Here is a 23,086-nt window from a genome sequence, read left to right as displayed (position 1 = left end):
CCTGATCCATTGCTTGAAAGGAGGGTGAAAGGGGGGCCTGATTTGGGTATTGCTGAATAGAAATCTCATACGGCCGTCTTGAGATTTTTCGAGAGAGATCTCTGTTTAGTATATATCCTTATTACGTTCCTATTAAGATAGCCCTACTTAAGATCAAGCAGGCCATAGTTCAATCTCTAAAACCCTGGGTTTCACTCTTGATTTGTGTGATTGTATGTGAAGTCTTTGTTTAATGTCTAAGTGTTTTTGTTTATAAGGCCTGAATAAGTCCTTACATGAAAAGTAATGATAATAATAGTTTTGGAAGTGCCGGCTGTAGTATTGAAAACAAAACGGGAATAATTTCATTTCCCTATATAAATATAATTTTGTTTGGAATAAGTAGAGCACGCTCATTTTGGATCCAAAAGACTTGCTGGTTTGGCCAGGCTGCTCCAGGCCACAAGTGAAAGGCTTGAAGCAGCATAGATTTACATAATAAAGGTGTAAAGAATTTTTTGCTGTAGAAGAATAATGAAGATCACAATGGGATTTTTCAGTTTTGATATGTACTCGCTAAAGTGCCTATTAATTAATGTTAAGGGGGTGTTTTGATAAGTGTGGGAATGTTGTTTGGAGGTGCTTTTATTCTATTTTTGTTAAAAGTTAACAAAGTCAAAAATTTCTTGCAATAGAAGTCAAAATATTGTAAAGTGTGATTCAATTATAAATAATATGAAAAGAAGGGGGGGGGGGGAGTCATGTCCTGGAGCTCCTGCAGGTCTACCCTGTTACGCTTTTTACTTCAAACAGTTTATCTTGAATGCTGATGTACAAGAGATGCCCAAATTTTTGTCCTGCAAACTACTACCCTTTTTTTTTACTTTTATTTGATTCCAGCTAATGACACTGTTTTGTTCTATTCTGAATAGCTCCAGATATATAGGCAGATAGGGACCCTCAAGCCCCTCAGCGAGATCTTCTGAGCATGGCTTTTAAGGTACCAAGAGGCCGAAAAAGCCCAAAGGAGATCAGGTAAAATACTAGCTCTTGGCATACGCCCTCAGAGGCTCCAACACTCCAACTGGAACTTCATCAGGGCCCTGCTTCAATAGTGGAGAGGATGGTCATTTAAGCAAAAGCCTGCCAGGCTTACATGCCTTTGCTGTGAGGAAGAAGGGACACACTGGAAGGTAGGCTTCCCCCTCACTCCTCTAAGGGAGGGTTCAGTCTCTTCCAGCCCTGCTCCAGCCACCTGTGACCTAACCTTGCCCAGAATACTGGGATTTGCCACTGAAGGCTAAAAGGTGCCCAGGGCCGTCGGCCCCATCTTCGACACTGTGCACGAGCCTGGGGTATTTCTTCCAAGTAGCTGGTAGACTGGTCTCATTTACACAAGGGTCATTTAACTAGGTCTTGCCTGAATATTCAGGTTTTTTATTCTTCCCTCGAAGATCTCTGTTGTGGGTATTGATAGTCCTGTTTTCTGCTGCTTTGATTAATATACAGTCTTTCTTTTATTCCTCCTGCCTCAATGCCCCACTCATAGTTTAGGCTAGGACCTACTCCTAATTCAGAGCTCCTTTTTTCCTTTTTTGCCAATTTACAAAATTACCTCTGCCACCCAGCTTAGTGTATCCCAAGGTTCTCCTCACCACTCCATGGCTGTAAAGCTCCAGTATAGGACCCCTGGGTTCATCTTTCCAGTTTAAAGAAAACGGAAGCTCCGTCTTCATGCGTGCTGCAGATGGCTTTTCCAGTCTACCTGGGTCATTGCCAGCTGGGAAGCAGCGGTCATTGGGACTTTGATGCTAGCTGCAGAGTGTGGAAGTGTGACAGCAATTCCAGTGCCATGTGGACTTCTCCTGAAAGTGGACTTTTCCTGGACTCCTGCTCCTGTGACAGTTTTTGATGGACTGAACTGGGGTTGGGTTGCATTTGCAGAGATTTGGAATGGTGTTGGTGCCAACTTGGACTTGGTGAACACTTTAAGGACATTACTCTTTTATAGATTCTTATTGTATTATTAGCTTAAAGAGTTTGCTTAAAGGCTTTAATTACTGTGATGTATTAGTATACTTGTTTTGGGTATCTGTTAGCATTGGCTATACTAATTTTGTGTTTATTCTGTATTTTCTCCGTCTGCCTCCAAATTAGAAAATCAGATGAGTGCAAATCTCCGCACACAAATTAAAAAGAAAAGGGGGATATGTTGTGGACCGGTAATGGCAAAAAGCCATTATAGATTCAAGGCTTGGCAGGGGGCTTAAGTTCTACCCCCTCCATCTCCATATTTGGCTTTGATGCTCTGTGTTTGCACCCACTCCACTTCCTTCCTTGGGTTGCAGGAAGCAATATACATACCCTTCCTCTGACTCTTTGTTTTCAGATGTTTGTAAAATTCACTAATGTATCCTGTTTTTGCCTTGGGAGAGTTCCTGTCTTAGCCTTTGATGTGCAACTTTGTATCAGGGTCCTTGATATGCATAGGTCCATATAATAAAGCGAACTGAGGCTGTGAGGCACTCAGATGCTGCCAGGCAGTTTGAGGAGTCCTCCCGGTCCCATCGGTTTTGTTCTGACAAAGTGTGTTTCCTTAATTCCGCACCGTTATTTGGAAGCTGCGCTGGTCCGCGGCAAATACCATTCTGACTGCTGTGAGATGATATCTTGTTGTGGTTTTCTCTAATGATTAGTGATGTTGAGCATTTTTTTCATCTGCCTGTTGGCTATCAGTATGTTCTCTTTGGAGAAGGGTCTATTCATTTCTTTTACTCATTTTTGATTGGATTGTTTATCTTCCTGGTGTTGATTTTTACAAGTTCTTCATAAATTTTGGTTATTAACCCATTATCAGAACATATTATTGAATATGTTCTCCCACTGTGTGGTTTGTCTTTTTATTGTATTCATATTGTCTTTAGCTGTGCAAAAGCTTCTTAGTTTGATATAGTTCTATTTGTTTATCCTGTCTTTTATTTCACTTGCCTGTGGATATAAATTGGCAAATATATTGCTGTGAGAGATGTCAGAGAGCTTACTGCCTATGTTTTCTTTTAACATGTTTATGGTTTCACGGCTTACATTTAAGTCGTTCATCCATTTTCAGTTTATTTTTGTGAATGGTGTAAGCTGGTGATCTTAGTTTCATTTCTTTGCAGGTAGCTGTCCAATTTTCCCAACAACATTTGTTAAAAAGACTTTCTTTACTCAATTGTATGCTCTTACCATTTTTGTCAATAACAATTGTGCATAAAGGTATCATTTTATTTCTGGGTTCTCTGTTCTGTTCCATTGAATTATATGCCTGTTCTTCTGCCAATACCAAGTAGTTATGAGTACAGTGGCCTGGTAGTATAACTTGATATCAGGAAGTGTGATACCTCCCACTTTATTCTTCTTTTTGAAGATTGCTGAGGCTATTTGTCTTCTTTTTTGGTTCCATATGAATTTTTGAAATATTTGTTCTATATCTTTGAAGTATGTCATTGGTATTTTAATAGGAATTGCATTAAATTTATAAATTGTTTTGTGTAATATAGAAATTTTAATGTTTTTTCTTCCTAACCATGAATATGGTATATGCTTCCACTTGTTTGAATCTTCCTTGATTTCTTTTGTCAATGTTTTATAATTTTCTGAGTACCAGTCTTTAAATTTTTTGGTTAAATTTACTCCTAGGTACTTAATTTTTTTTCTTGCAATAATGAAGGGAATTGTTTTCTTAACATCTCTTTCAGACAGATTATTGTTGGTGTATAAAAATACCTCTGATTTCTGAGTATTAATTTTACATCCTGCCACCTTGCTGAATTCATTTATCAGGTCCAGTAGTTTTTTTACTGCAACTTTAGGATTTTCTATGTACAGTAGAAATATCATCAGCAAATAATGATAGTTTTACTTCTTCTTTTCCAGTTTGGATGCTTTTTATTTCTTCTTCTTGTCTGATTGCTTGGGCTAGGACTTCCAGAACTATGTTGAATAAGAGTGGTGAAAAGGGGCACCCCTACCTTGTTCCTAATCTAAAGGGATTGATTTAACTTTTGTCCATTAAGTATGATGTTGGCTGTGGGTTTGCATAGATGGCCTTTATCATGTTGAGGAATGTTCCCTGTATTCCCACTTTGCTGAGAGATTTGATCATAAATGAAAGTGATGTCAGAGAAATGGCCCTGTGAGGAGCGCTATTGATAATTCTCCCCAAAATTTCAACAAATTTTTCAATCAGTGACAGAGAAATCTATCCTTGGAGCATCTGGAAGTCCTACACACTGAACATGAAGGTATGATCGAATGAAAAATTGACTAAATATATAATCAACCCTGTAGGAAATAAGATGGATTAAGGAATACTCCGCCTTCCTCACTAACCTGAGCAAAGGCTGCTTTCACTTGGAACTGAGATAGAGGGCTAAGGGTGTGGAGGGACCCGGGTTGCAGCACAGACGTCCAAGCTGAGGAAAGAGTGTGCCTGCGGTGACTCAGCCCACGTGAGCTAATGCCCGTGCTGGACCTTAGCAAAGACAGACAACCAGCAGCCGCCATTAGCCCCGATATCCTGGTCAGCGAGCATGGATAGTTTGCCAGAGGTTCCTCCTAGCACTCAAGGAGTGGGCACCCTTGTTCCCGGACAGAGGGGCAGGGTCAGAGGCCTTTGCGTGGGCTGTGAACAGAGTCTCGGTGTGGTCCCTGCACCCTGAACAGTGGCGCATGGGGAGTGCGTGAAAGCGAACTTCCCTATGCCCAAACTTCGGGCGGGTGCCTCACCCAGCCATTCAGGCTAACATCCCGGGGAAGAAAAAAATACAAAAGCGCTAGGGGGAGGGGCACACTAGCAGTTTGCAGACAGTCTCTGGAGCAGATCTGTGGATCCAATTGCTGAAATGAGCTAAACCCACAGTCTGTTCACCTCCCAACTGACCTATGTGGCTCTAACTGACCAGATCTCTCTAACTTCAGCGATCTAAGACAAGAGGCGTGATATTTTTTAGTGCTTTTTGCTATACACGTAGGGGTGGGGGCAACTTCTTGTCAGCCTAGACAGGGTGAAAAACACATTCCCACGGAACAAACCTCAGAGAACACTGCAGTAGTTAGGCTAGGCTGTAGGATTTTTAACAAGGAAGAAGCCTGCAGAAAGCAATTCAATGGAACACCAAGGCAAATGTAACTAGATATACCTGGGGAACTGAACAGAAGTCAAAACACCTCCCTACCTGATTAAGCTGTTGGTTCTGATTAGCAGAGCTTTCATATTCAGGGCTATACATTAAAAAGAGGGACTTGGCAACTTTTAAGACCTGCTGTTCTGCAAGCAGTGACTAGGGCATCTTCTTCCCAGCCAAAACCAGTTACAAAGTGCAAAAAGCCTGGGGAGAGTGGTCCTGCAGAGTGCTGAGGCATACTGGACATGCCTGGAGGCTCACAGAAAGGAACACTGAGAACAACTGGTTCCCAACCCTGCCTGATTACACTGGTGGCTCTGACTGACAGAGCTTTACCCAGAGCCCTGAGCTGAGTGGGAATACAGTGGGGATTTGCCAGCTCTTTGAGCCTCTTACTCTCCAGGCAGAGGCAGCGGCAACCTCATAGCTGGATCATTAGGCTGCTAATTCAGGAAGGAGAGACTAGGAGAGAGGCTCTGGGAAAATGGACTCTCTCATTGTCGGAGCCTGCAAATGCTAACAAGCCCCAACAACCAATGAGACTGAAGCCTAATATATGACATTGCCATAGAGACTCATCAACTGCAAATCTCTACCTAAGCGTGCCACAGGGGTAGAGACTGGGGTACAGAGCCACAAACCAGGAAGAGCAAAAGCAAAAAAAAAGGAAGAAGATAAGCCCTCAAAATCAAGAAAAATCCACAGACTTTATAACTTTTTCAACTTTTTTCTGTTTCTTTCATCTTCTTGTCTTTATTATTTTTTTTCTTCCACTATGGTCCTTTTATTCTCTGCCCATCTTATTCTTTTCTCTTCTTGAACTACACTACCCATAAGTGTTACATTTCCCATTTTCTTTTTTTTCTTCTTCCTTTCTCTCTATGAGGGTTACACTCCAAAACCCTTAACTTTCTTTTGTGTTTTTTCTTTTTTTCATATTTCCCTTTTTCTTTTCTCTCCCTCTCTATTAGTTTCTTCTTTTCGCCTTTATTTTTCCTCTCATTCAATCCTCAATCACAAACAAATTATTTATTTCAGACTCAAATTTTCTTTGTGGCATTTTGGGTGCTTTTTACTTTGCTTTTTAACTCATTAGCATTCCCCCCAATCCTGGCTCTCCATTCTATCTACTTTTTGCTCCACTTAATACAATAGTAATTTTTTTCTTTTTCCTGTTTTCCTCTTATCTCTCTCATTATATCTTTAGTTGACCATCATGAAAAAGCAAATAATTATATTCTTGACCCAAATTTTTTCCTTTTTGACATTTTGTGGGTCCCTACCTCATTTCTTGCCCCTTTATCACTTCTCCCCAACTCAGGCCCTCTGTTATAGGTAGTTTTTCTTCCATTTAGCACAATATAATTCAAAGTTTATCACAATATTTTCTCAAGGAGGAGGGGAGAGGAGAAAAAAGCAGAAATAATAAATTTTCTTTTTTCCATTTTTTTCTTTTTCTTTTTTATTAATTCTCATTAGTGCTATCAACAAAACCACCCTCTGATGCCATTAAGGAAAAGGAAATAGAATACATGAATACAAAAGACAAATATAGCACATATAGATGAGAAAAAATCTATGGAGAAAAAATTTAATAGATTGGAAAACTTGGAGTCAAATGACGGAGAATTTAAAATAGAAATCCTAAAAATATTCAGAGATATAAAAGAAAACACAGAAAGGCAATTTAGGGAGCTCAAAAAAACTTCAACAAACACAAGCAATATATTACCAAGGAAATTGACACTATGAAAACAAATCAAACAGAGATGAAAAACTCAATTCATGAACTGAAAAATGAGATAACAAGCTTAGCTAATAGAATAGGCCAGATAGAAGATAGGATTAGTGACATAGAACACAAGCAATTTGAGGCACAACAGAGAGAAAAGAGAGACTCAAAACTTTAAAAAAATGAGAAAGCCCTACAGGAATTGTCTGACTCCATCAAAAAGACTAACATAAGAATAATAGGTATATCAGAAGGAGAAGAGAGAGAAAGAGGAGTGGAGGACATATTCAAACAAATAATAGATGAGAACTTCCCAAGCCTATAGAGAGAACTAAAGCCTCAAATTCAAGAAACAAACAGAACACCGAGTTTTCTTAACCCAAAAAAACCTACTCCAAAGCACATCATAATAAAATTGGCACAAACCAACAACAAAGAAAAAATTCTCAAGGCAGCCAGGGAAAAGAAGAATACAACATATAAAGGAAGGCCTATTAGATTATCATCAGATTTCTCAGCAGAAACTCTACAACAGGGGTCGTCAAACTTTTTATAAAAACTGCCCACTTTTGCAGTGCTGGTCAACCTGGTCCCTACCGCCCACTAGTGGGCAGTCCAGCTTTCATGGTGGGCCAATCGCAGAGCTGTTTGGTTGCGTGGTAGGGACCAGGTTGACCAGCACTGCAAAAGTGGGCGGTTTTTATAAAAAGTTTGAAGACCCCTGCTCTACAAGCTAGAAGAGAGTGGACCCCAATATTTAAAGTCCTGAAAGAGAGGAACTTTCAGCCAAGAATACTATACCCATCAAAGCTATCCTTCAAATATGAAGGAGAAATAAAAACATTCACAGATACAGAAAAGATGAGGGAACTTATCATCAGAAAACCCCAATTCCAGGTAATACTAAAGGGTGTTTTCCAACCAGATACAAAGAACAAAACAAACAAAACCAAGAACAAAAGCTCCTCCAAGAACACAATAAAACCAAATTTAAACTGTGACAACAAAAACAAAAAAAAGGGGGGAAAGAGGATGAAGATTAATAGTAGCAAAGAACAATGGAATGCAGAAGCACTCATAAGATAGTGTATTACAATGAACATGGTAGGTACACTTTTCATTACTTAATAGTAACCACCCTTGAAAAAACCACCACAGAAGCACATGACTTAAAAAATGTAGCAACAGAGGAAAGAAGTATCAATACAACCAAACAAAAACAAATGATAGAAAAACAAAAGAGAAGAATCACACAAGATACAAAACTAACAGAAAGCAATCTATAAAATGGCAATAGGGAACTCACAAGTATCAATAATTACACGAAATGTAAATGAATTAAACTAACCAATAAAAAGGCACAGAGTAGCAGAATGGATTAAAAAAGAAAATCCAACTGTATGCTGCCTACAAGAAACTCATCTAAGTGACAAGGATAAAAACAAATTCAAAGTGAAAGGCTGGAAAACAATACTCCAAGCAAATAACATCCAAAAAAAAGCAGGCGTAGCAATACTCATATCTGATAATGCTGACTACAAGACAGCAAAAGTAATCAAAGACAAAAATGGTCACTTAATAATGATTAAGGGGACACTGAATCAAGAAGACATAACAATTCTTAATATATATGCACCAAACCAAGGAATACCAAAATATATAAGACAGCTACTTATCGACCTAAAAATAAAAACTGACAAAAATACAATCATACTTGAAGACCTTAATACACTGCTGACAGCTGTAGATCATTCATCCAAACAGAAAATTAATAAAGATATATTGGCCTTAAACGAACACTAGAGAAATTGGATATGATAGACATCGACAGGACTTTTCATCCCAAAGTGACAGAGTATACATTTTTCTCTAGTGTACATGGATCATTCTCAAGAATTGACCATATGTTGGGCCACAAAAATAACATCAGCAAATTCAGAAAAATTGAAACTGTACCAAGCATATTTTCTGATCATAAAGCCTTGAAACTAGAATTCAACTGCAAAAAAAGAGGGGAAAAAACACACAAAAATGTGAAAACTAAACAACATACTTTTAAAAAATGAATGTGTCAATAAAGAAATAAGCACAGAGATCAAAAGATATATACAGACAAATGAAAATGACAATACACAGCAGAATCTCCGGGATGCAGCAAAAGCAGTGATAAAAGGGAAGTTCATATCACTTCAGGCTTATCTGAACAAACAAGAGAGAGGCGAAGTAAACCACTTAATTCACACCTTAAGGAACTAGAAAGAGAAAAACAAAGACAACCCAAAACCAACCAAAGAAAGGAAATAATAAAAATCACTGCAGAAATAAATGAAATAGAGAACAGAAAAACTATAGAAAAAATAATAAAACAAGGAGCTGGTTCTTTGAAAAGATCAACAAAATTGACAAACCCTTGGCAAGACTCACCAAGGAAAAAAAAGGAAGGACTCATATAAACAAAATTCCAAATAAAAGATGAGACATTACCACAGACATAATAGATATACTAAAAAGCATTGTAGAATACTATGAAAAATTATATGCCACCAAATTCAACAATCTAGAAGAAATGGATAAATCCCTAGAACAATACAACCTTCCTAGACTGAGTCATGAAGAAGCAGAAAGCCTAAATAGACCAATTAGCAGGGAGGAAATAGAAAAAACTATTAAAAACCTCCCCAAAAATAAAAGTCCAGGCCCAGAGAGTTATAATAATGAATTCTATCAAACATTCAAAGAAGATTTGGTTCCTATTCCACTCAAAATCTTCCAAAAAAATTGTAGAAGAAGTAATACTTCCAAACACATTTTATGAGGCCAACATAACCCTCATACCAAAACCTGGCAAGGACGGCACAAAAAAAGAAAACTATAGACCAATATCTCTAATGAATACAGGTGTTAAAATACTAAACAAAATTCTAGCAAATAGAATACAACAACATATTAAAAAAATAATACATCATGATCAAGTAGGATTCATCTCAGAATCTCAAGGATGGTTCAACATACGTAAAACGGTTAACGTAATACACCATATCAACAAAGCAAAGAAAAAAAACCACATGATCTTATCAATAGACGCAGAAAAGGCATTCTATAAAATACAACACAACTTTATGTTTAAGACACTCAACAAACTGGGTATAGAAGGAATATATCTCAACATGATAAAGGTCATATATGATAAACCATCAGCTAACATCATATTAAATTGCATAACACTGAGGACTTTCTCCCTGAAATCAAGAACAAGACAGAGTTGTCCACTCTCCCCACTCTTATTTAATGTGGTGCTAGAACTTCTAGTCAGAGCAACCAGACAAGATAAAGAAATAAAAGGCATCCATATCAGAAAAGAAGAAGTAAGGTATCACTTTTTAGAGATCATATGATACTATACATCAAAAATGCCAAAAACTCCACAAAAAGATTACTAGAAACAATAAACCAATACAGTAAGGTCACAGGATACAAAATTATATACAAAATTCCATAGCCTTTCTATATGCCAACAATAAAACATTAGAAAATGAACTAAAAAAAATAATCCCGTTCACGATTGCAACAACAACAATGAAAAATACCTAGGAATAAACATAAGAAAGAATGTAAACAACCTATATAACAAAAGCTACAAAGCATTGTTAAGGGAAATCGAAAAAGATACAATGAAATGGAAAAATATTCCTTGTTCTTGGATAGAAAGAATAAATATAATCAAAATGGCCATATTACCCAAAGCAATATACAAAAATTTAAGGCAATTCCCATCAAAATTCCAATGACATTTCTTAAAGAAATGGAACAAAAAGTCATCAGATTTATATGGAACTATAAAAAACCCCAAATAGCCAAAGCAATCCTAAGGATAAAGAATGAAGCTGTGGACATTACAATACCTGACTTCAAACTATATTATAGAGCCACTACCATCAAAACAGCATGATATTGGCAGAAAAATACACACTCAGACCAATGAAACAGAACTGAAAGTCCAGAAATAAAACCACATATATATGGTCAAATGATTTTTGATAAAGGGGCCAAGAACACACAATGGAGAAAAGAAAGCCTCTTCAACAAATGGTGCTGGAAAAACTGGAAAGCCACATGCAAAAGAATGAAACTCGACTACAGTTTGTCCCCTTGTACTAAAATTAATTCAAAATGGATCAAAAACCTAAATATAAGACCTGAAACAATAAAGTACATAGAAGAAGACATAGGTACTAAACTCATGGACCTTGGTTTTAAAGAGCATTTTATGAATTTGACTCCAAAGGCAAGAGAAGTGAAGGCAAAAATTAATGAATGGGACTACATCAGACTAAGAAGTTTTTGCTCAGCAAGAGAAACTGACAACAAAATAAACAGCCAACTAAATGGGAAATAATATTTTCAAACAACAGCTCAGATAAGGGCGTAATATCCAAAATATACAAAGAACTCATAAAACTCAACAACAAACAAACAAACAATCCAATAAAAAAAATGGGAAGAGGACATGAACAGACACAAATGACCAACAGATATATAAAAAGATGATCATCTTCATTAGTTATTAGAGAAATGCAAATAAAAACTATAATGAGATACCACTTCATACCTGTTACATTAGCTATTATCAACAAGACAGGTAATAGCAAGTGTTGGAGAGGCTGTGGAGAAAAAGGAACCCTCATTCAATGTTGGTGGGAATGTAAAGTAGTACAACCATTATGAAAAAAAGTGTGATGATTCCTCAAAAAACTGAAAATAGAACTACCTTATGACCCAGCAATCCCTCTACTGGGTATATACCCCCAAAACTCAGAGACATTGATACATAAAGACACATGTAGCCCCATGTTCATTGCAGCATTGTTCACAGTGGCCAAGACATGGAAACAACCAAAAAGTCCTTCAATAGATGACTGGATAAAGAAGATGTGGCACATATACATTATGGAATACTAATCATCCATAAGAAATGATGACATCGGACCATTTACAACAAAATGGTTGGATCTTGATAACATTATACGGAGTGAAATAAGTAAATCAGAAAAAAACTAAGAACTGCATGATTCCATACATATGTGGGATATAAAAACAAGACTAAGAGACATGGACAAAAGTATGGTGGTTATGGAGGGAGGGGGGAGGAGAGGGAGGCAGAGGGGAATAGGGGTGGCACAAAGAAAACTAGATAGAAGGTGATGGAGGACAATTTGACTTTGGGTGATGGGTATGCAACATAATTGAATGACAAGATAACCTGGAGATATTTTCTCTGAACATATGTACCCTGATTTATTGATGTCACCCCATTAAAATTAATAAAAATTTATTTTAAAAAGGACCTTAAATGGGTGCTGTATTTTATCAAATGCTTTTTCTGTATCTATTGATATTATCATTTGGTTTTATTCCTTCCTTTTGTTTATGTGATGAGTCACATTGATTGATTTGTGAATATTGTACCAGCCTTGCCTCCTCAGAATAAATCCCACCTTTTCATGATGTGTGGTTTTTTCATCTATTGCTGGATCAGCCCTTCTAATATTTTGTTGAGAATTTTAGCATCTAAATTCATTAGAAATACTGGCCTATACTTTTCTTTCTTTGGGTTGTCTTTGCCTAGTTTTGGAATCAGAATTATGCTTGCCTCATAAGAGCAGCTTGGAAGTCTTCCTTCCTCTTCCATTTTTTGAAATAGCTTGAGAAGGATAGGAGTTACTTCTTTTCTGAATGTTTGGTAGAACTTGCCTGTGAAGCCATCTGGCCCAGTGCTTTTGTTTGTTGGAAGTTTTTTGATAATTACTTAAATTTCATTTGTTGTATTTAGTCTATTTAGGTTTTTCGATTCTTTCAGATTTTTTGAGAGATTATATGTTTCAAGGAATTTGTCCATTTTACCTAGGTTGTCTAATATTTTGGTAATTAGTTCTTCATAGTACTTTCTTACAATCCATTGTATTTCTGCTGTATCATTGTTATTTCTCCACTCTCATTTCTAATTTTTTTTTAGTCCTCTCACTTTTTTTCTTGGTGAGTCTGGTGAAAGGTTCATTGATCTTATTTACCTTTTCAAGGAAGCAGATCTTGATTTTATTGATCCTCTGTATTGTTTTTCTTAGCCTCTATGTCATTTATTTCCACTCTGATCTTTATTATTTCCTTCCTTCTACTTCCTCTGGACTTTACTTGCTGTTCTTTTTCTAGTTCTTTTAAATGCAGGGTTAAGTTGTTTATTTGATCATTTTCTAGCTTCTTGAGGTATGCCTGTAATGCTATGACCTTCCCTCTCAGGACTGCTTTTGCTGTATTTCAAAAATTTTGAGTTGTTACATGCTCATTTGTTCAATGAAAATTTTATTTCTTTTTTGATCTCATGGTTGATCCATTCATTATTTAATAACATACTGTTTAGTTCCCAAGTGTTTAAATGTTTTTAAGTTTTTCTATTGTAGTTGATTTCTATTTTCATGTCATTGTGGTCAGAAAAGATATTTGAAATGATTTCATTGTTCTTAAATTTGATGAGAATCATTTTGTGTCCTAACTTGTGGTCTATCCTAGAGAATGTACCATAAGCACTCGAAAAGAATGTATATTCTTCTGCTTTAGGATGAACATTTCTGAAGATATCTATTAAATCCAGTTGATTTAGTGTGTTTCTTAATTCTGCTGTTTCTTTGTTAATTTTTTTCTTGAGAATATATCCAGTGATGTTAGTGGGGTATTGAAATCCCTCACTATTGTAGTATTGCTGTTGATCTCACCCTGTTTGTCTACTAAAGTCTGCTTTATATATATAGGTACTCCTATATTAGGTGCATAGATATTTATAATAGTTATCTCTTTTTGTTGGATTGTTCCCTTGATCACTATGTAGTGACCATTTTTAACCCTTACTATGTCTCTGTTTTAAAGTCTATTTTGTCTGATATAAGTATTGCTACCTACCGCAGATTTTTTCATTTCTTTTTGCATAAAATATTTTTTCCATCCTTTTACTTTCAGTCTATGTGTATCTTTTGCTTTGAGGTGGATCTCTGGTAGACAGAATATGTATGGGTTCTGTTTTCTTATCCACAAATCTACCCTATGTCATTTGATTGGAGCATTTAATCCATTTACATTTAAGGTTATTATTGATATGTAGTTGTTTATTGCCATTTTTTTCTTTTAATCTACATTCCTCTTTTAATAGATATTTTTCCTGCATTGTTCTGTTTACAGTAGGTCCCTTATCATTTCTTGCAGCATTGGTTTGGTTGTGATAAATTCCTTGAGGGGTTTTTTTTCTGGGAAGCTTTTTATTTCTTCAATTTTAAAGGATAGCTTTGCTGGATAAAGAAGTCTTGGTTGTAGGTTCTTGTTCTGCATTATTTTTAATATTTCTTGTCATTCCCTCTGGCCTCAAGTGTTTCTGTTGAAAAGTCAGATGTTATCCTTATGAGGGTCCTTAGCAGGTGATTGACTGTTTTTTCTCTTGCAGCTTTTAATATTCTTTCTTTATTTTTTAGCTTTGGTATTTTGATTGTAATTTGTTTCTCTGTAGGCCTTTTGCGGTTCTTTTTAATGGGGTTCTCTATGCTTCTTGAACTTGTATGACTCTTTCCTGCATCAATTTAGGAAAATTATTAGCTATAATTTCTTCAATCAGGTTCTATATCCCTTGTTCTTTCACTTCTTCTTCAGGAACTCCTATTATGCAGATATTGTTTCTCTTCATCTTGTCACAGAGCTTTTATAGAGTTTCCTCAGACTTTATGATGCTATTTTCTTTTTGCTGTTCTGTTTTTGTGCTTTCACTTATCTTGTCCCCTAAATTGCTGATTAGATTCTCTGTTTCATTGAGCCTGCTTTCAATTCCTTCTAGTATAGTCTTCATTTCTGATATTGTGTTTGTCATTTCTATCTGGTTCTTTTTTAATAATTTTGGTGTCCTTTTTGATGCTTACTATTTCTTTATTTGGGTGCTCATTAAGTCCATCTATTGTAGCTTTGAGATCCTTAAGTGTCCTAACAATCATTATATAAACTCTGCATCTGGTAATTTGATTACTACCATTTCATCCAGATCTTTTTCTGGTTATTTTTCTTGTTGATTCATATGAGTTAAGTTCCTGTGTCTCCCCATTGTTTCTGTGTGTGGTTTGCAGGCTTGTTTGAGTTGTGGTCTCCTTACCTAGTAAAGGCGCTTTGAAGTCTTAATTTGCCTCTTTTCAGTTTGCTTAACTCAGCAGGGAGCATGTTTACTGATCTCAGTAGGGGGCTTAATTAAAACTATTTCCAGGAACACAATGGGTCAGGCCTCGACAGATAAACAGGGAACTACAGCAGACACAGAAGAACATTGTTCCCTGTACTGACTGAATGAGGATTCTATTCTTTGTTCTCTTTGAACACCAGAAGGTAAATACACAAGCAGATGGCACACAGAACCCACAACAGGTCCTCATCATCACTATCAACATGAAACAAGTGTGGACACTGAGCCCATGAACAAGTGCTGCCATTATGGGGTGGGGACAAAAGCATCAAAGAGGCTGGGAGGTCTGGTGACCCTGGCCCCTGGCCATCCAGAGGCCCCACTGCCCTCATTGCACTCTGGTGGCTGAGCCCCACCCACTCCACTATAAGTGCAGGCTGGCTCTGCCCTCCCCACCACTCACTCTGCCTTCCTTCTGGACCCGCACCTCCAGGAACTCTCAGCCATGAGGACACTCACCCTCCTCACTGCTCTGCTCCTCCTGGCCTTCCAGGCCCGGGCTGAGCTGCTGCAGGAGACAGCTGACCAGGTGCCCACCCAAGACCAGCCTGAGACCGAGGACCAGGACATGGCCATCTCCTTCACAGAAGAGGAACATGTTGCTCAAGAACCTTCAGGTGACACCTGCCCATGTGTTACAGGGTCTGACCCCATCAGAGGGCCTGTCAGAGGGGCATAAAGTCCAGGCTCACAGTCGAGGGTGGGATGAGGAGAGAGAGAAGCAGGCACCACAAGGGGAGAGGAGGATGGTTGTGGGGCAGAGAATGAGCACAGACCGGATTAACTTGGGTCAGAGAAGGTCATTGGTCTGTGTGACCAATGCAGAGTCAGCCAGTGTTTGTGATTTACACAGACAAGTGACCTTTCACGCTAACCTGGCACGTGTGGACTTTCATAGTAGACACATCTTTTCTTGAGTAGATGTCCCTGATTCAGGCTGTGCCTCTGATCCTGTGCCCATCCCCGCCGTGCCTGACCCTCCTCTTCCCTCCGCAGGTACTAAGAAAACACCCATCTGCCACTGCCGAGAGAAGTGTCGGCGAGGCATTTTCGGCTTATTCCGGGAACGTCCCACTGGGAATTGTACAATCAATGGCCATGTATACAATCTTTGCTGTCACTGAGCTTTGGGGATGGAGACTTAGAGCACTGTGACATTCCACTGAAGACCTGAGAGTGCATTTAGTCTCTGCACCTGCACCTTCTCTTCTTCCTCTCTCCCTAATAAACTTCAAGCACTAAACTCAGTGTTTTGCTTTGTTTCGTTTCAATCCCTTTTTATAACGGCTTGTTGATATGGTTCTCTCGTCTAGGAAATTGTCCCGAGTGCCCTATGGGACGGCACGCCCTGTGGGTCTTGGAAACACAGAAAATTGTCACAATTTGCTTGAAGACCCAGCTCGTGCTCCTTGTATCTTTGCCCTCAGTTTTTGTTTTTTCCCCAAATGCCATCTTCATTGCCAGTTCTCCGCGTCTGTGCTTTTCTGATGTTTGACATGTCAGGACTCTCCTGGTGCAAACAATAAAACCCAGGTCCTGTTTCAAAATGCAGGCTCCTGGACGAGAGAGTGGGAAGGAGCGACCCTGCACGCTGGCACAGCGCCGGCTTAAAGCTGCAAGGAGACAGCGAGTGTGTCTTCTCCAGCCGGCACGTGCTCGCTCCACTGCACCTGTTCCCCTGTTCGTCCTGCGCGTGCTGGCCCCACGTGACTGGGCCTGCGTTGCTGGCTTGCCTGGTTACAGTCGTTTCCGACCCCAGAGTGAATTCTCGCCATGTTTGTGAAATTGCATCAAAGTTCCACGAGCGCGCTCAGGTGGATAAGGACTTGGGTCGATCCCTAGAGCGGTGAGTTTGATCCTGAGCTTCCTGTGTCCGAGGTCACCCTCCTCCTTCCTGCTGGTGGCTGAGCCCACTCCACACACTGCGCACGATCTGCAGGAAAGTGCCGTTCCGCTCTGGAGCTCTGGGTTCATACTTTAAGTACAGATACTGAGAAAAGTATAGAACAATAGCATTGTACAACTATAATGAGTAAAAACACTTTATCTCTTTGTATAAAAATAATAAACATCTGGCCTGACCTGTGTTGGCACAGGGGATGAAGCATCGAACTGGAACACTGAGGTCTCCAGTTCAAAACCCTGGGTTTGCCTGGTTAAGGCACATATGGGAGTTGATGCTTCCTGCTCCCCCCATCTCTCTCTCTCTCTGTCTCTCTTATGTAAAATTAATTAATTAATTAATTAATAATAAACATCTGTCTAACAGTGGTTGCACAGTGGACAGAGTGTTGACCTGCAACACTGAGGTCCTAGGTTTGAAAACCCAAGGTGGCCGGTTTGAGTACAGGCTCATGAGCTTCAACATGGGGTCAACAGCTTAGCTGCACTCATAGAAGTGATCCTCTGGTCGCTGGCCTGAGCCCAAAGTCTCTGGATTGAGCCCAAAGGTCACTAGCTTGAAACCCAAGATTCCTGGTTTCAGCAAGGGGCCCCTGGTGTGGATTGAGACCCTGGTCAAGTCTCGTTTGAGAATAAATCTATGAACAACAGAAGTGCTGCAACAAGTTGATGCTTCTCATCTCTGTCTTCCCTCTCTCTCTCTCTCTGACTTTCTCTCACCACTGTATTAATTAAACTCTGAGGAGTTACACTTTGTAGGTCAGAACTCTGTCTATTGGTCACTCTGACCTATGAGAAAGCCTGTGACATGCTGCCCAGATCCCAGGCCAGAGGAAAGCATGAAGACATTGGGGAGTCACGGAGCTATTGAAAACAGAATAGATGTAGAACGGGGGAGGGGGGCACAGGGACTTTTACAGCTGCCCTATGAGTGGGCAACGTTGAGCTCATACGTTTTGTTGAATGATGGCGGAATATCCTCCACAGAAGAAAATAATGTAATGTCTGTTTTATGTCTAAAACAGTTCTTAGTCCCCATATTCTATTTCTAGGCCTTTATATAACAGAATCACTAATAATCAAAAGGATACATGTAAAGAGGTACTCATTGCAATTCTGCTTATACTGCAAATGTTTAGGAATAACCAAATTGTCCGAAGACAATGATCAATAATAAATAGAGAAATGATGACATATAAAACACTGTGACAAGCCTGACCATTAGCTCAGTCGGTGAGGAGTGTGTTCCTGAAATGACAAGGTTGCAGGTTCGATCCCCAGTCAGGGCACAACATGGGACACAACCAGTGTATGTAGGACTGAATAGAACAATAGATGAATGCCTCTGTTCTCCATCCCTTCTCTCTCCCTTCCTGCTAAAAAATAAAAATTAAAAAGTTTAAGCCCTGGTTACACAGGTCAGTTGATTGGAGAACCATCTTGGAGCCCAGAGTTCCCCAGTTCGATTCCTTGGTCAAGCACATACAGGAGCAGCACAATGTTCCTGTCTCTCTCTTCCTGCCTCTCTCAAAAGAAAAGAAGAAAAAGAAAGAAGGGATGGAGGGAAGGAGGAAGGGAGAGAGGGAGGAAGGAAGGAAGGAAGGAAGGAAGGAAGGAAGGAAGGAAGGAAGGAAGGAAGGGAAGAAAGGTGATGAAGGAAAGAAGGAAGGAAAGAAGGGGACCCAAGGAACCTAACTTCCCTACTTTTCTAACAATGGCCACTAATATTGGGGAGTAGAAAGGTATATTATAAATGACATGCAGACCTCAAATTAATCATCTGAGCCATGAAGTAAGCAGTGATCTTTGGGGTCAGTTAAAAGAGGCTTTTGCATCATTTCATTAACATTTTAATTTTTAACTATATAAAGACCTATTTCAGTTTAGAAGATATTCACCTAAAAATAGAATAAGTGTAGTAATCTGTTTAAATAAGATACACTTCATTCTACGTAGTAGATGTGATTATTTTATTCCTTGTCCCCCAAAATAGTACTTTAACAGATATAATAATAATGTTGTGGTGCAACCACAACAAACCGGAACTGGAGCCCCTAACTGATGCAGTCAACTTGGGTTTTATACACTGCCCAGTGGTCTGCCCACCACGCCTCTCACAATGGACAGCAATGAGCTCAGGGGGAGAAGGGTATTTATAGGAAAAACCTACAAGGTTACAATTTTTTTGGCATGTTTGTACAATATCTTTGCAAAAAAGCACACACTGTTCTATGATAATAAACCGCCTTCCTGCAGTATCTGCAGGGCTGATGCACAAGGAATGCATCCTGACTTCGCTCTCAAGATGAAATATGCTGAGGCTCATGAGAATTTTCTACTTTAGCTGTAGCTATAAGCTACATTGGGTCAGGGGTCCTCCCAGCATGTGCTGAAATGCCAGTACATTCCCCACTGGTTTTACTGGGAAATCAAATTGTTTCCTCATTGATATGAATAGGCTGATAGTGTGCCCTTAGTACTACAAGCTTTATGGCTTGAATTCTCTTTTGTACATACTGCATGAGGCAGTTGATAATACTCAGACCAATAGTGACCCCTACCATAAGTAAAATGAGGGGTCTGGAAAGAGCAGTAAGTAACGTAGTGAACCAAGGGGATGAAGAGAATAAATTCTCATACTAATTTCTTCCTTCCTTGTGTTTTTCTTCTCTGTACTAACCTCCTACAATCTGCACAAACCTTCTGCAACTTACATAAACCTTTAATTTTTATGAATTTTCTTATCTATTCATAAATAACTGGCTTTATAATAACTTACTTTCTCCCTTTTTTGTTCAAAATTATTTTTATACCTTATACCTTTTATTTTTATTTTTTTCATTTTTTTCTGAAGCTGGAAACAGGGAGAGACAGTCAGACAGACTCCCGCATGTGCCCAACCGGGATCCACCCAGCACGCCCACCAGGGGCGACGCTCTGCCCACCAGGGGGCGATGCTCTGCCCATCCTGGGCATCGCCATGTTGCGACCAGAGCCACTCTAGCGCCTGAGGCAGAGGCCACAGAGCCATCCCCAGCACCCGGGCCATCTTTGCTCCAATGGAGCCTTGGCTGAGGGAGGGGAAGAGAGAGACAGAGAGGAAAGCACGGCGGAGGGGTGGAGAAGCAAATGGGCGCTTCTCCTGTGTGCCCTGGCCGGGAATCGAACCCGGGTCCTCCGCACACTAGGCCGACGCTTTACCGCTGAGCCAACCGGCCAGGGCCCCTTATACCTTTTATTAGCGAAACTATCCAATTTCCTTTCAGTTGGAACTTTTAATTTTGAACATCTTAACCTTTACCTTTGGTGACAACTAAGCTGACAATAAGTAATTTTCTTTAAAGTATACTTCTTCTTGGAGGTGTCCTCCTTCTAAGTAGCTACTATTTATAGGTTAAGTATAAGTACATATATATTTTTCATTACCTTGTAGCTTCCCTTCTAGCTAAGGGACTCATAGCAGTACATGCATTAACTCTTTTTTTTTTTTAAATGCTACTGCTTTTTTTTATATATTTATTTTATTTTATTTATTCATTTTTAGAGAGGAGAGAGAGAGGGAGAGAGAGACAGAGGAGAGAGAGATAGAGAGAGAGAGAGAGAAGGGGGGAGGAGCTGTAAGCATCAACTCCCATATGTGCCTTGACCAGGCAAGCCCAGGGTTTCGAACCGGCGACCTCAGCATTTCCAGGTCGATGCTTTATCCACTGCACCACCACAGGTCAGGCCTGCATTAACTCTTAAGACAACTTGTTCTGGATTTCCTTTGACTTAGTTCCCCTCCCTCCCCAAAGTATGATGAAAAAGAGGTCCTTAGTGAGTTTCTTCAGGTACTAACCATGCGTGGACCAGCCAGCTTCTGGCTCGTGGCTGGAGCAGGGCATGCTGTCCCTCTCAGGATCAGCTTACAAGAGTTGGTGGGGTCAGTCTCCACTGTCCATGAGAATGTCTTTGCTGGGACTGTAGGCTTCAACTGGCTGTGGTGGACCCAGGTTGGTATGCCTTCTACTTTGGCAGCAGTAGGAGTGGTCAGGATCACAGTGACAATGTGTGGACCCATCCACGTGGGAGTCAGTCCTTGGGTGGTGTACTTTTTACCTAGACTGAGTCCCCAGACTGGAAGGGATGTACCAGGTCTCCTGGCGGTGCTGGAATCACCTCTCGGACAGTCTTTTGGACAGCCTACTGACTGATCTGTAGACCCTGTCGGCACTTAAGGAAGGTGTGGTTACTTAACTTAGTTGTTTTATTTCCTCTCTGAGTTTCAGTAGGAAGGGAGGGGGTCTCCTAAACATTATCTCAAAAGTAGTAAATTCTTCCTTGTAGGGGGTGCACCTTGCCCTAAGGAGGCTAAGAGGAGTAAGGTGGGTTACTTTCCACCAGTTTAAAACAAATTTAGTTAAAGTTTCCTTTAAGATTTGATTCATGTTTTCTACCTGTCAATTACTTTAGTAAAATCTATTTCTAAATGTTCACCTGGGAAAGTTCTTCTCTCTGTGTTTCTCTTTATAATTTTTTTACTTTGCTTAATATTTATTTGGGTGCAGACTAAACACTTAGACATTATGCTTTCTCTATTAGATTCTAAGTCTGACTTTTCTAATTGGTTGTAAAAAAAAAACAAAAAAAAAAAAACCTTTGGCAACCTGGGTTCTAGTAAAGTTACTAAAATTTCCTGAAACCCCACTGGTTTTAGGGCTACCTTATTGGTAGCATCATCAGCTGCTTGCTTGGCTTTTCTTGAGTTTCCAGAGTCCTCCTCTCTAGGTGGCCTGGATAGTGGATGATGGCCACGAGTTCAGGAGAGCAGTCTCCTGCATTCTCCGGGGTGAGGGTTTGAGCCTCACCTTTGTTAGTTCTTAGGTCCTCTCCTGATGGCCCCCCTTCGACTGTGCCTGTCTTAGGTTGTTCCTGCTGTCAGGAATCTTACCCGTCATTGACTAACCAGCCATCTTAGGGGTCAAACAGAGCTACTTATAGCCATGAGAGTGAGGGAGGAGCAACATCCTTTTCAAAATGCTTAGTTTTGGTAGCCAATGTTTCTACCTATTGAAAAACTTTTAATACATTTCTTTTCTAATTCCTAGAGCTGAATGCTATGTGAAGGCTAAGTTGACTGCCCTAGTATCTTCTGGCTCCTCTAAGTCTAGGGGACTCTGTAAGTTTTCTATAGTCTAAGAAAGCTGCGGAGGCCTTCTGAGGGTCCTGAATAACTTCTGACACCTTAGACAAACTTATGGCTTTATGCTACCTTAAATTAGCACCCTGCCCTTTAACTTAGGTAGAACTATGAGGGCTCTAATCTGTGATGGTTCTGTAGGAAATACTAAGTAAAACCCGAGTAGTTTCTCTTTTGCAATTTTCTTAATGTACCCATTTACTTGGCTGATTAACAACTGCAGTGTGACAGGGTGGTAAATCAGGTGGAGGTTCAGGATTATGTCTCTAGAGTTCTCTTTTTTACCTATTATGTTGAGAATTCTTCTGTTAAGCCAATCAATAGTAATATTTGTCACTCTGGGTTTTGTGACCGAACATTGAACAATTAACAATTGCTGAATTATTACATTAATAATCATTACATATTCCCTAATATTTAAACTAAGATTTCAACATCACAGGGCTATGAAATAGCAAATAAAAATGAGAATTAACAAAAGACTCTTGAAATAACATATACATTTCTAACATAGAAAATAATTTTTCTACAACAGATCCTTGGTACATAAAGGAAGTCTTTGCATTTGGCAGACTATGCAATTCTATATGCCTTATTATTAGTACAAACTTAGTAGAATTTACAATAAAAGGATTATAAACTGCTACCCCCAATGAACTACTGATTTTCAGAGAAAAATAAGGAATGGTCAAAATGTAGTTACTATTTTGTGGCTACCTAGCTGGCACAGAGATGCTGACCCTCTTTTTGACCTATAGAGCTTTACAACATTAAGGGTCGGAGTAGTATACTAAAAAACCCACAATTTTATAAACTTACTTTCTTAACAGTGGGGTATTCTAGTTTAATAAGGTCCTCAATTT

Source organism: Saccopteryx bilineata, chromosome 6, assembly GCF_036850765.1.
Source record: "Saccopteryx bilineata isolate mSacBil1 chromosome 6, mSacBil1_pri_phased_curated, whole genome shotgun sequence".
Classification (NCBI taxonomy): domain Eukaryota; kingdom Metazoa; phylum Chordata; class Mammalia; order Chiroptera; family Emballonuridae; genus Saccopteryx; species Saccopteryx bilineata.
Note: the sequence above shows the minus strand (reverse complement) of the source record.